This window comes from Triticum dicoccoides, chromosome 1A, assembly GCF_002162155.2.
Source record: "Triticum dicoccoides isolate Atlit2015 ecotype Zavitan chromosome 1A, WEW_v2.0, whole genome shotgun sequence".
Lineage (NCBI taxonomy): Eukaryota > Viridiplantae > Streptophyta > Magnoliopsida > Poales > Poaceae > Triticum > Triticum dicoccoides.
This window is the reverse complement of record NC_041380.1, coordinates 471091153-471102007: the sequence shown is the minus strand read 5'-3', so window position 1 is coordinate 471102007 and position 10855 is coordinate 471091153.

Below are 10855 nucleotides of genomic sequence, written 5' to 3'. Positions count from 1 at the left end.
TCGCACAAGCGTGAGGGATTCCCACTGTAGGGTTTGCAATATGTTCATGATTTGCTTATGGTGGGTGGTGTGAGTGACAGAAGCACAGACCCGAGTAAGTAGGTTGTTTGCGTATGGGATAAAGAGGACTTGATACTTTAATGCTATGGTTGGGTTTTACCTTAATGATCTTTAGTAGTTGAGGATGCTTGCTAGAGTTCCAATCATAAGTGCATATGATCCAGGTAGAGAAAGTATGTTATGTTATGCCTCTCCCTCATATAAAATTGCAATAATGATTACCGGTCTAGTTATCGATTGCCTAGGGACAAATAACTTTCTCGTAACAAAAAGCTCTTTACTAAAACTAACTTAGTTGTGTATTTATCTAAACAGCCCCTACTTTTTATTTACTTGCTCTTTATTATCTTTTAAACCTATCCAACAACACCTACATAGTACTTCTAGTTTCATACTTGTTCTAGGTAAAGCGAACATCAAGCGTGCATAGAGTTGTATCGGTGGTCGATAGAACTTGAGGGAATATTTGTTCTGCCTTTAGCTCCTCGTTGGGTTCGACACTCTTACTTATCGAAAACAGTTGCGATCCCCTATACTTGTGGGTTATCAAGACCTTTTTCTAGCGTCGTTGCCGGGGAGGAATAGCATGGGGTGAATATTCTCGTGTGTGCTTGTTTGCTTTATGACTAAGTAATTTTTATTTGCTGTTCTTAGTTGTTTTCTATCTTTAGTTATGGGTAGGAAACGCAAAATACCAAAAAAATAGTTGTACCTACTGAACCAATGGTTGAAGAACCACTCAAAATCTATCACACTCTTGAAGCTTATTACTTAGATCATCTTTGATCCCTATGTGCTCGTGCTGAAACCCCAACTAGCTTAGTTGAGGGCAAATCTTTAGATGGGCATGCTTGTTATGTGCGACACCGTATATCTGAAAAAGGGAAACTTTTACTGGGTCAAATTCATCGTTTGCAATGCTATGCTTGGAATTTATGTGAAATATATGATTTTACTTGTTGTTCTGAAAACCCTAAGAAACATCTCCCCTATAAATGTGAGTTTAGTGATAATGGAATTGTATCTTCGTATGCTAAGGGTGTTTATAATTACTATGATGTTCAACAAATTGAAGAATTTGTTGCTTTTAAGGGTGCTTACGAAATTGATTCTTTGATTGAAAAGTATGATGCTACTCTTTACAAATCTGAAAATTTTGCCATACTTAAATATTGTTATGATAATTATACTTCTAATGCCTATGTTGAACCATATATTGAGGACTACTCCGCTGTCCAAGAAGAGACTACTATTTTGCAGGAGTCTATGGAAGAAGAAATTGATGAAACTGTGAGCTCATTGGATGAAAAAGATGAGGAGGAGAGCGAAGAACAAAAGGAGGAAGAGCGGATTAGCTACCCGTGCCCATCTTCTAATGAGAGTAACTCTTCAACTCATACATTGTTTAATTTCTCTTCGTGCTTACCGAAGGATGATTGCTATGATGATTGTTACGATCCCGTTGACTCTCTTGAAATATCCCTTTTTGATTATGCTTGCTATGCTTGTGGCCAAGATGCCAATATAAATTATGCTTATGGAGATGAACTTGCTATATTTCCTTATGTTAAACATGAAATTGTTGATATTGCACCCACACATGATAGTCCTTTTATCTTTTTGAATTCTCCAAACTATACTATATCGGAGAAGTTTGTGCTTATTAAGGATTATATTGATGGGTTGCCTTTTACTACTACACATGATGATTTTGATAGATATAATATGCATGTGCTTGCTGCTCCTACTTGCAATTATTATGAGATAGGAACTATATCTCCACCTCTCTATGTTTCCAATACGATAAAATTGCAAGAAACTGTTTATACTATGCATTGGCCTTTACTATGTGTGCATGAATTGTTCTTTTATGACATGCCGATGCATAGGAAGAGAGTTAGAGTTAGTTGTTACATGATATATGTTACTTTGTGCTCACTACTAAATAACAAATCATTGTTAATTAAAATTGGCTTTGATATACCTTGGGATCCGGGTGGATTCACTACTTGAGCACTATATGCCTAGCTTAATGGCTTTAAACAAAGCGCTGCCAGGGAGACAACCCGGAAGTTTTAGAGAGTCATTTACTTCTGTTGAGTGCTTTTATATAGTTTAAAAACAAAAAAAATAAAGAGGGGAACCCAAAACTTTTTCAAAAAGGAAAACGAAAGTGAGAAAGACGAGCATTGTTGAAGTAGGAGCTAGCCTTGAACTTTGTTCATGCTCACGGAAACTTTGTGAATCTTGATTACAGGAACTTTTCAAAAAATAATTATCCCCTTGTACAATTCCATTGTATTATAAAAATAATGTGCCAAGGTTTGCCTTTAGGATGTTTACAATGCTTGTTGGTTTGTACGGTGCAGGACATAAACTTTGGCTGTAGTGCGCGATTTTACATTTTTAGCTGGAACGTCAATGGTTCTGATTATTTTTGCACTGTCTTTATATACAAATTTTTTATTTTTCCTAATTTTGGTAGAATTTTTAAAGTATCAAAAGTATGGTGAATGTTCAGATTGTTATAGACTGTTCTGTTTTAGAAAGATTCTGTTTTTGATGCATAGTTTGCTTGTTTTGATGAAACTATCGATTCATATCAGTGGATTAAGCCATGAAAAAGTTATATTAAAGTAGACACAATGAAAAAACAAAATATGAATTGGTTTACAACAGTACTTAGAGTAGTGATTTGCTTTATTATACTAACGGATCTTACCGAGTTTTCTGTTGAAGTTTTGTGTGGATGAAGTGTTTGATGATCGAGAAGGTCTCGATGTAAGAAGAAGGAAGAGAGGCAAGAGCTCAAGATAATTGGGGATGCCCAAGGCACCACAAGTAAATATTCAAGGAGACTCAATCATCTAAGCTTGGGGATGCCCCGGAAGGCATCCCCTCTTTCTTCAACAAGTATCAGTATGTTTTCGGATTCGTTTCATTCATGTGATATGTGTAAATCTTCGAGTGTCTTTGCATTTAGTTTTCATTTTTTTTCTTTTATGCACCATGCTGGTATGAGATAGTCCTCGGTTGATTTATAGAATGCTCTATGCACTTCACTTATATCTTTTGAGTATGGCTTTGTAGAATGCTTCATGTGCTTCACTTATATCATTTGAAGTTTGGATTGCCTGTCTCTCTTTACATAAAAAACGCCATTTGTAGAATGCTCTTTTGCTCCACTTATATTTGTTAGAGCGTGGGCATATCTTTTGTAGAAAGAATTAAACTCTCTTGCTTCACTTATATCTATTTAGAGAGATGATAGGAATTGGTCATTCACATGGTTAGTCATAAAATCCTACATAAAACTTGTAGATCACTGAATATGATATGTTTGATTCCTTGCAATAGTTTTGCGATATAAAGATGGTGATATTAGAGTCATGCTAGTGGGTGGTTGTGGATTGTAGAAATACTTGTGTTGGAGTTTGTGATTCCCGTAGCATGCACGTATGGTGAACCGTTATGTGATGAAGTCGGAGCATGATTTATTTATTGATTGTCTTCCTTATGAGTGGCGGTCGAGGACGAGCGATGGTCTTTTCCTACCAAACTATCCCCCTAGGAGCATGCGCTTAGTACTTTGTTTCGATAGCTAATAGACTTTTGCAATAAGTATGTGAGTTCTTTATGGCTAATGTTGAGTCCATGGATTATACGCACTCTCACCCTTCCACCATTGCTAGCCTCTCTAGTAACGCGCAACTTTCGCCGGTACCATAAACCCACCATATACCTTCCTCAAAACAGCCACCATACCTACCTATCATGGCATTTACATAGCCATTCCGAGATATATTGCCATGCAACTTCCATCATCATCATATACATGACTTGAGCATTCATTGTCATATTGCTTTGCATGATCGTAAGATAGCTAGCATGATGTTTTCATGGCTTATCCATTTTTTGATGTCATGGCTACGCTAGATCATTGCACATCCCGGTACACTGCCGGAGGCATTCATATAGAGTCATATCTTTGTTCTAGTATCGAGTTGTAATATTGAGTTGTAAGTAAATAAAAGTGTGATGATCATCATTATTAGAGCATTGTCCCAGTGAGGAAAGGATGATGGAGACTATGATTCCCCCACAAGTCGGGATGAGACTCCGGACTTTAAAAATAAATAAAAGAGGCCAAAGAAGCCCAAATAAAAAAAGAGGCCAAAGAAGCCCACAAAAAAAAGGAGAGAAAAGGAGAGAAGGGGCAATGTTACTATCCTTTTACCACACTTGTGCTTCAAAGTAGCACCATGTTCTTCATATAGAGAGGCTCTTGAGTTATCACTTTCATATACTAGTGGGAATTTTCATTATAGAACTTGGCCTGTATATTCCGATGATGGGCTTCCTCAAACGCCCGAGGTCTTCATGAGCAAGCAAGTTGGATGCACACCCACTTAGTTTTCAGTCTGAGCTTTCATACACTTATAGCTCTAGTGCATCCGTTGCATGGCAATCCCTACTCACTCACATTGATATCTATTGATGGGAATCTCCATAGCCCGTTGATATGCCTAGTTGATGTGAGACTATCTTCTCCTTTTTGTCTTCTCCACAACCACCATTCTATTCCACCTATAGTGCTATGTCCATGGCTCACGCTCATGTATTGCGTGAAAGTTGAAAAGGTTTGAGAACGTCAAAAGTATGAAACAATTGCTTGGCTTGTCATCGGGGTTGTGCATGATGTGAATATTTTGTGTGGTGAAGATGGAGCATAGCCAGACTATATGATTTTGTAGTGATAACTTTCGTTGGCCATGTTATTTTGAAAAGACATGATTGCTTTATTAGTGGGCTTGAAGTATTATTGTTTTTATGTCAAATGATAGACTATTGCTTTGAATCACTCGTGTCTTAATATTCATGCCATGATTAGATATGTGATCAAGATTATGCTAGGTAGCATTCCACATCAAAAATTATATTTTTTATCATTTACCTACTCGAGGACGAGCAGGAATTAAGCTTGGGGATACTGATACGTCTCTCTCGTATCTATAATTTTTTATTGTTCCATGCCAATATTCTACAACTTTCATATACTTTTGGCAACTTTTTATACTATTTTTGGGACTAACATATTCATCCATTGCCCAGTGTCAGTTCCTGTTTGTTGCATGTTTTTTGTTTCGCAGAATATCCATATGAAACGGAGTCCAAACGGGATAAAAACTGACGGAGATTTTTTTGGAATATATATGATTTTTGGGAAGAAAAATCCATGCGAGACGGTGCCCGAGGGAGGCACGAGGCAGGGGGGCGCCCCACCCCCTGGGCGCGCCCCTGACCCTCGTGGCCACCCCGTAAGGCGGTTGATGCCCTTCTTTCGCCGCAAGAAAGCTAATATCCGGATAGAGATCGTGTTAAAATTTCAGCCCAATCGGAGTTACAGATCTACGGAAATATAAGAAATGGTGAAAGGGAGAATCTAGGAACACAGAAACAGAGAGAGAGAGAGAGAGAGAGAGAGAGAGAGAGAGAGAGATCCAATCTCGGAGGGGCTCTCGCCCCTCCCACGTCATGGAGACCAAGGACCAGAGGGGAAACCCTTCTCCCATCTAGGGAGGAGTTCAAGGAAGAAGAAGATGGAGGGGGGCTCTCTCCCCCTCGCTTCCGGTGGCACCGGAGTGCCGCCGGGGACCATCATCATCACCGCAATCTTCACCAACAACTTCACCGCCATCATCACCAACTCTTCCCCCCTCTATGCAGCAGTGTAACCTCTATTTTACTCACTGTAATCTCTACTTAAACATGGTGCTCAATGCTATATATTATTTCCCAATGATGTATGGCTATCCTATGATGTTTGAGTAGATCCGTTTTGTCCTATGGGTTAATTGATGATCATGATTGGTTTGAGTTGCATGTTTTATTATTGGTGTTGTCCTATGGTGCTCTCCGTGTCGCGCAAGCGTGAGGGATTCCCGCTATAGGGTTTGCAATATGTTCATGATTTGCTTATGGTGGGTGGCGTGAGTGACAGAAGCACAGACCCGAGTAAGTAGGTTGTTTGCGTATGGGATAAAGAGGACTTGATACTTTAATGCTATGGTTGGGTTTTACCTTAATGATCTTTAGTAGTTGAGGATGCTTTCTAGAGTTCCAATCATAAGTGCATATGATCCAAGTAGAGAAAGTATGTTAGCTTATGCCTCTTCCTCATATAAAATTGCAATAATGATTACCGGTCTAGTTATCGATTGCCTAGGGACAAATAACTTTCTCGTAACAAAAAGCTCTTTACTAAAACTAACTTAGTTGTGTCTTTATCTAAACAGCCCCTACTTTTTATTTACTTGCTATTTATTATCTTGTAAACCTATCCAACAACACCTACATAGTATTTCTAGTTTCATACTTGTTCTAGGTAAAGCGAACATCAAGCGTGCATAGAGTTGTATCGGTGGTCGATAGAACTTGAGGGAATATTTGTTCTGCCTTTAGCTCCTCGTTGGGTTTGACACTCTTACTTATCAAAAACTATTGCGATCCCCTATACTTGTGGGTTATCAGACGGCTACATTCACGTTAAATATGGAACCATCTAAATCCGTTGAGACGACACCATACGAACTGTGGTTTGGCAACAAACCCAAGTTGTCGTTTCTTAAAGTTTGGGGCTGCGATGCTTATGCGAAAAAGCTTCAACCTGATAAGCTCGAACCCAAATCGGAGAAATGTGTCTTCATAGGATACCCAAAGGAGACTGTTGGGTACACCTTCTATCACAGATCTGAAGGCAAAATATTCGTTGCTAAGAATGGATCCTTTCTAGAGAAGGAGTTTCTCTCGAAAGAAGTGAGTGGGAGGAAAGTAGAACTTGATGAGGTCATTGTACCTTCTCCCGAATTGGAAAGTAGTTAATCACAGAAGTCAGTTTCGGTGATTCCTACACCAATTAGTGAGGAAGCTAGTGATGATGATCATGAAACTTCTGATCAAGTTACTACCGAACCTCATAGGTCAACCAGAGTAAGATCCGCACCAGAGTGGTACGGTAATCCTGTTCTGGAGGTCATGTTACTTGACCATGATGAACCTACGAACTATGAGGAAGCGATGATGAGCCTAGATTCCATGAAATGGGTTGAGGCCATGAAATTTGAGATGGGATCCATGTATGAGAACAAAGTGTGGACTTTGGTTGACTTGCCCGGTGATGGGCAAGTAATAGAAAATAAATGGATCTTCAAGAAGAAGACTAACGCTGACGGTAATGTTACTGTTTACAAAGCTCGACTTGTTGCGATAGGTTTTCGACAAGTTCAAGGAGTTGACTACGATGAGACCTTCTCGCCCGTAGAGATGCTTAAGTCTGTCCAAATCATGTTAGCAATTGTCGCATTTTATGATTATGAAATTTCGCAAATGGATGTCAAAACTGTATTCCTTAATGGATATCTTAAAGAAGAGTTGTATATGATGCAACCAGAAGGTTTTGTCGATCCAAAAGGTGCTAACAAAGTGTGCAAACTCCAGTGATCCATTTATGGACTGGTGCAAGCCTCTCGGAGTTGGAATATACGCTTTGATTGTGTGATCAAAGCATATGGTTTTATACAGACTTTTGGAGAAGCCTGTATTTACAAGAAAGTGAGTGGGAGCTCTGTAGCATTTCTTATATTATATGTGGACGGCATATTGTTGATTGGAAATGATACTGAATTTCTGAATAGCATAAAAGGATACTTGAATAAGAATTTTTCAATGAAAGACCTCGGTGAAGCTGCTTATATATTGGGCATCAAGATCTATAGAGATAGATCAAGACGCTTAATTGGACTTTCAAAAGGCACATACCTTGATAAATTTTTGAAGAAGTTCAAAATGGATCGGTCGAAGAAAGGGTTCTTGCCTATGTTACAAGGTGTGAAGTTGAGTCAGACTCAATGCCCGACCATTGCAGGAGATAGAGATAAAATGAAAGTCATTCCCTATGCCTCAGCCATAGGTTCTATCATGTATGAAATGTTGTGTACCATACCTTATGTGTGCCTTGCTATTATTTTAGTAGGGAGGTACCAAAGTAATTCAGAAGAGGATCACTGGACAACAGTCAAGAACATCCTGAAATACATAAAAAGGACTAAGGATATGTTTCTCGTTTACGGAGGTGACAAAGAGCTCGTCGTAAATGGTTACATCGATGCAAGCTTTGACACTGATCCGGATGACTCTAAGTCACAAGACGTATATGTATTTATATTGAATGGTGGAGCTTTCAGTTGGTGCAGTTCCAAGCAGAGCGTCGTGGCGGGATCTACGTGTGAAGCGGAGTACATAGTTGCTTCAGAAGCAGCAAATGAAGGAGTCTAGATGAAGGAGTTCATATCCGACCTAGGTGTCATACCTAGTGCATCGGGTCCAATGAAAATCTTTTGTCACAATACTGGAGCAATTGCCTTGGCGAAGGAATCCAGATTTCACAAGAGAACCAAACACATCAAGAGATGCTTCAATTCCATCCGCGATCAAGTCAAGGAGGGAGACATAGAGATTTGCAAGATACATACGGATCTGAATGTTGCAGACCCGTTGACTAATCCTTTCTCACAAGCAAAACATGATCAGCACCAAGACTCCATGGGTGTTAGAATCATTACTATGTAATCTAGATTATTGACTCTAGTGCAAGTGGGAGACTGAAGGAAATATGCCCTAGAGGCAATAATAAAGTTGTTATTTATATTTCCTTATATCATGATAAATGTTTTTTATTCATGCTAGAATTGTATTAACCAAAAACTTAGTACATGTGTGAATACATAGACAAACAGAGTGTCCCTAGTATGCCTCTACTAGACTAGCTCGTTAATCAAAGATGGTGTAGTTTCGTGACCATAGACATGTGTTGTCATTTGATGAATGGGATCATATCATTAGAGAATGATGTGATGGACAAGACCCATCCGTTAGCTTAGCATAATGATCGTTTAGTTTTATTGCTATTGCGTTCTTCATGACTTATACATGTTCCTCTGACTATGAGATTATGCAACTCCCGAATACCGGAGGAATACCTTGTGTGCTATCAAACGTCACATTGTAACTGGGTTATTATAAAGATGCTCTACAGATGTCTCCGATGGTGTTTGTTGAGTTGGCAGAGATCGAGATTAGGATTTGTCACTCTGTGTATCAAAGAGGTATCTCTGGGCCCTCTCGGTAATGCACATCACTATGAGCCTTGCAAGCAATGTGTGTAATGAGTTAGCTAGCCACGGGATGATGCATTACGGAACGAGTAAAGAGACTTGCCAGTAACGAGATTGAACTAGGTATGATGATACAGACGATCGAATCTCGGGCAAGTAACATACCGATGACAGGAACAACGTATGTTGTTATACGGTTTGACCGATAAAGATCTTCATAGAATATGTAGGAGCCAATATGAGCATACAGGTTTCGCTATTGGCTATTGACCGAAGATGTGTCTCCGTCATGTCTACATAGTTCTCGAACCCATAGGGTCCGCACGCTTAATGTTCGATGACGATTTGAGTTATGTGTTTTGATGAACCGAAGTTTGTTCGGAGTCCCAGATGAGATCGCGGACATGACGAGGAGTCTCGAAATGGTCTAGACATAAAGATTGATATATTGGAAGGTTATGTTTGGACATCGGAATAGTTTATCAATAACCAATAGCAGAACCTGGATGCTCGTATTGGTTCCCACATATTCTACGAAGATCTTTATCGGTCGAACCGTAATGACAACATATGTTATTCCCTTTGTCATCGGTATGTTACTTGCCCGAGATTCGATCGTTGGTATCTTCATACCTAGTTCAATCTCGTTACCGGCAAGTCTCTTTACTCGTTCCGTAATACATCATCCTGTAACTAACTCATTAGTCACTTGCTTGCAAGGCTTCTTATGGTGTGCATTACCGAGAGGGCCCAGAGATACCTCTCTGATGCTCGGAGTGACAAATCCTAATCTCGATCTATGCCAACCCAACAAACACCTTCGTAGATACCTGTAGAGCATCTTTACAATCACCCAGTTACATTGTGACGTTTGATAGCACACAAGGTATTCCTCCGGTATCCGGGAGTTGCATAATCTCATAGTCAAAGGAATATGTATTTGACATGAAGAAAGCAATAGCAATAAAACTGAATGATAAATATGCTAAGCTGACAAATGAGTCTTGTTCATCACATCATTCTCCTAATGGTGTAATCCCGTTCATCAAATGACAACACATGTCTATGGTTTGGAAACTTAACCATCTTTGATTAACGAGCTATTCTAGTAGAGGTTACCAGGGACACAGTGTTTTATCTATGTATCCATGCATGTATCAAGTTTTCGGTTAATACAATTCTAGCATGAATAGTAAACATTTATCATGATATAAATAACAACTTTATTATTGCCCCAAGGGCATATTTCCTTCAATTGGATGGGGTCTAAGTGACCTTAGCTCAAGGGGAATAAGGTGAATACTTAGTGTCATCTGAGTTCAATCTCAGCCTCCCTAACCAGACGTATAGCTGATGCAATAACTTGAACTACTCAAACAAATCATCATGTCATCACTGAGCTATCCTAGTTTCATATTCCTCAACCATTTACTTTTAGTACGTCCGCATTGTGAAGACTTTCATCTGGATGCCTTTCATTCCTTCAGCTCATCATGTTTACATTTTATTGTATGTATGATTGCATGTTCGTCATCTGCATCTATCATGTGTGCATGTCTTGCTTTACTGTGATGATCTAGTTTCTCTTCTGTTTCAATATCGTTACTTTGCTATTCGTCAAA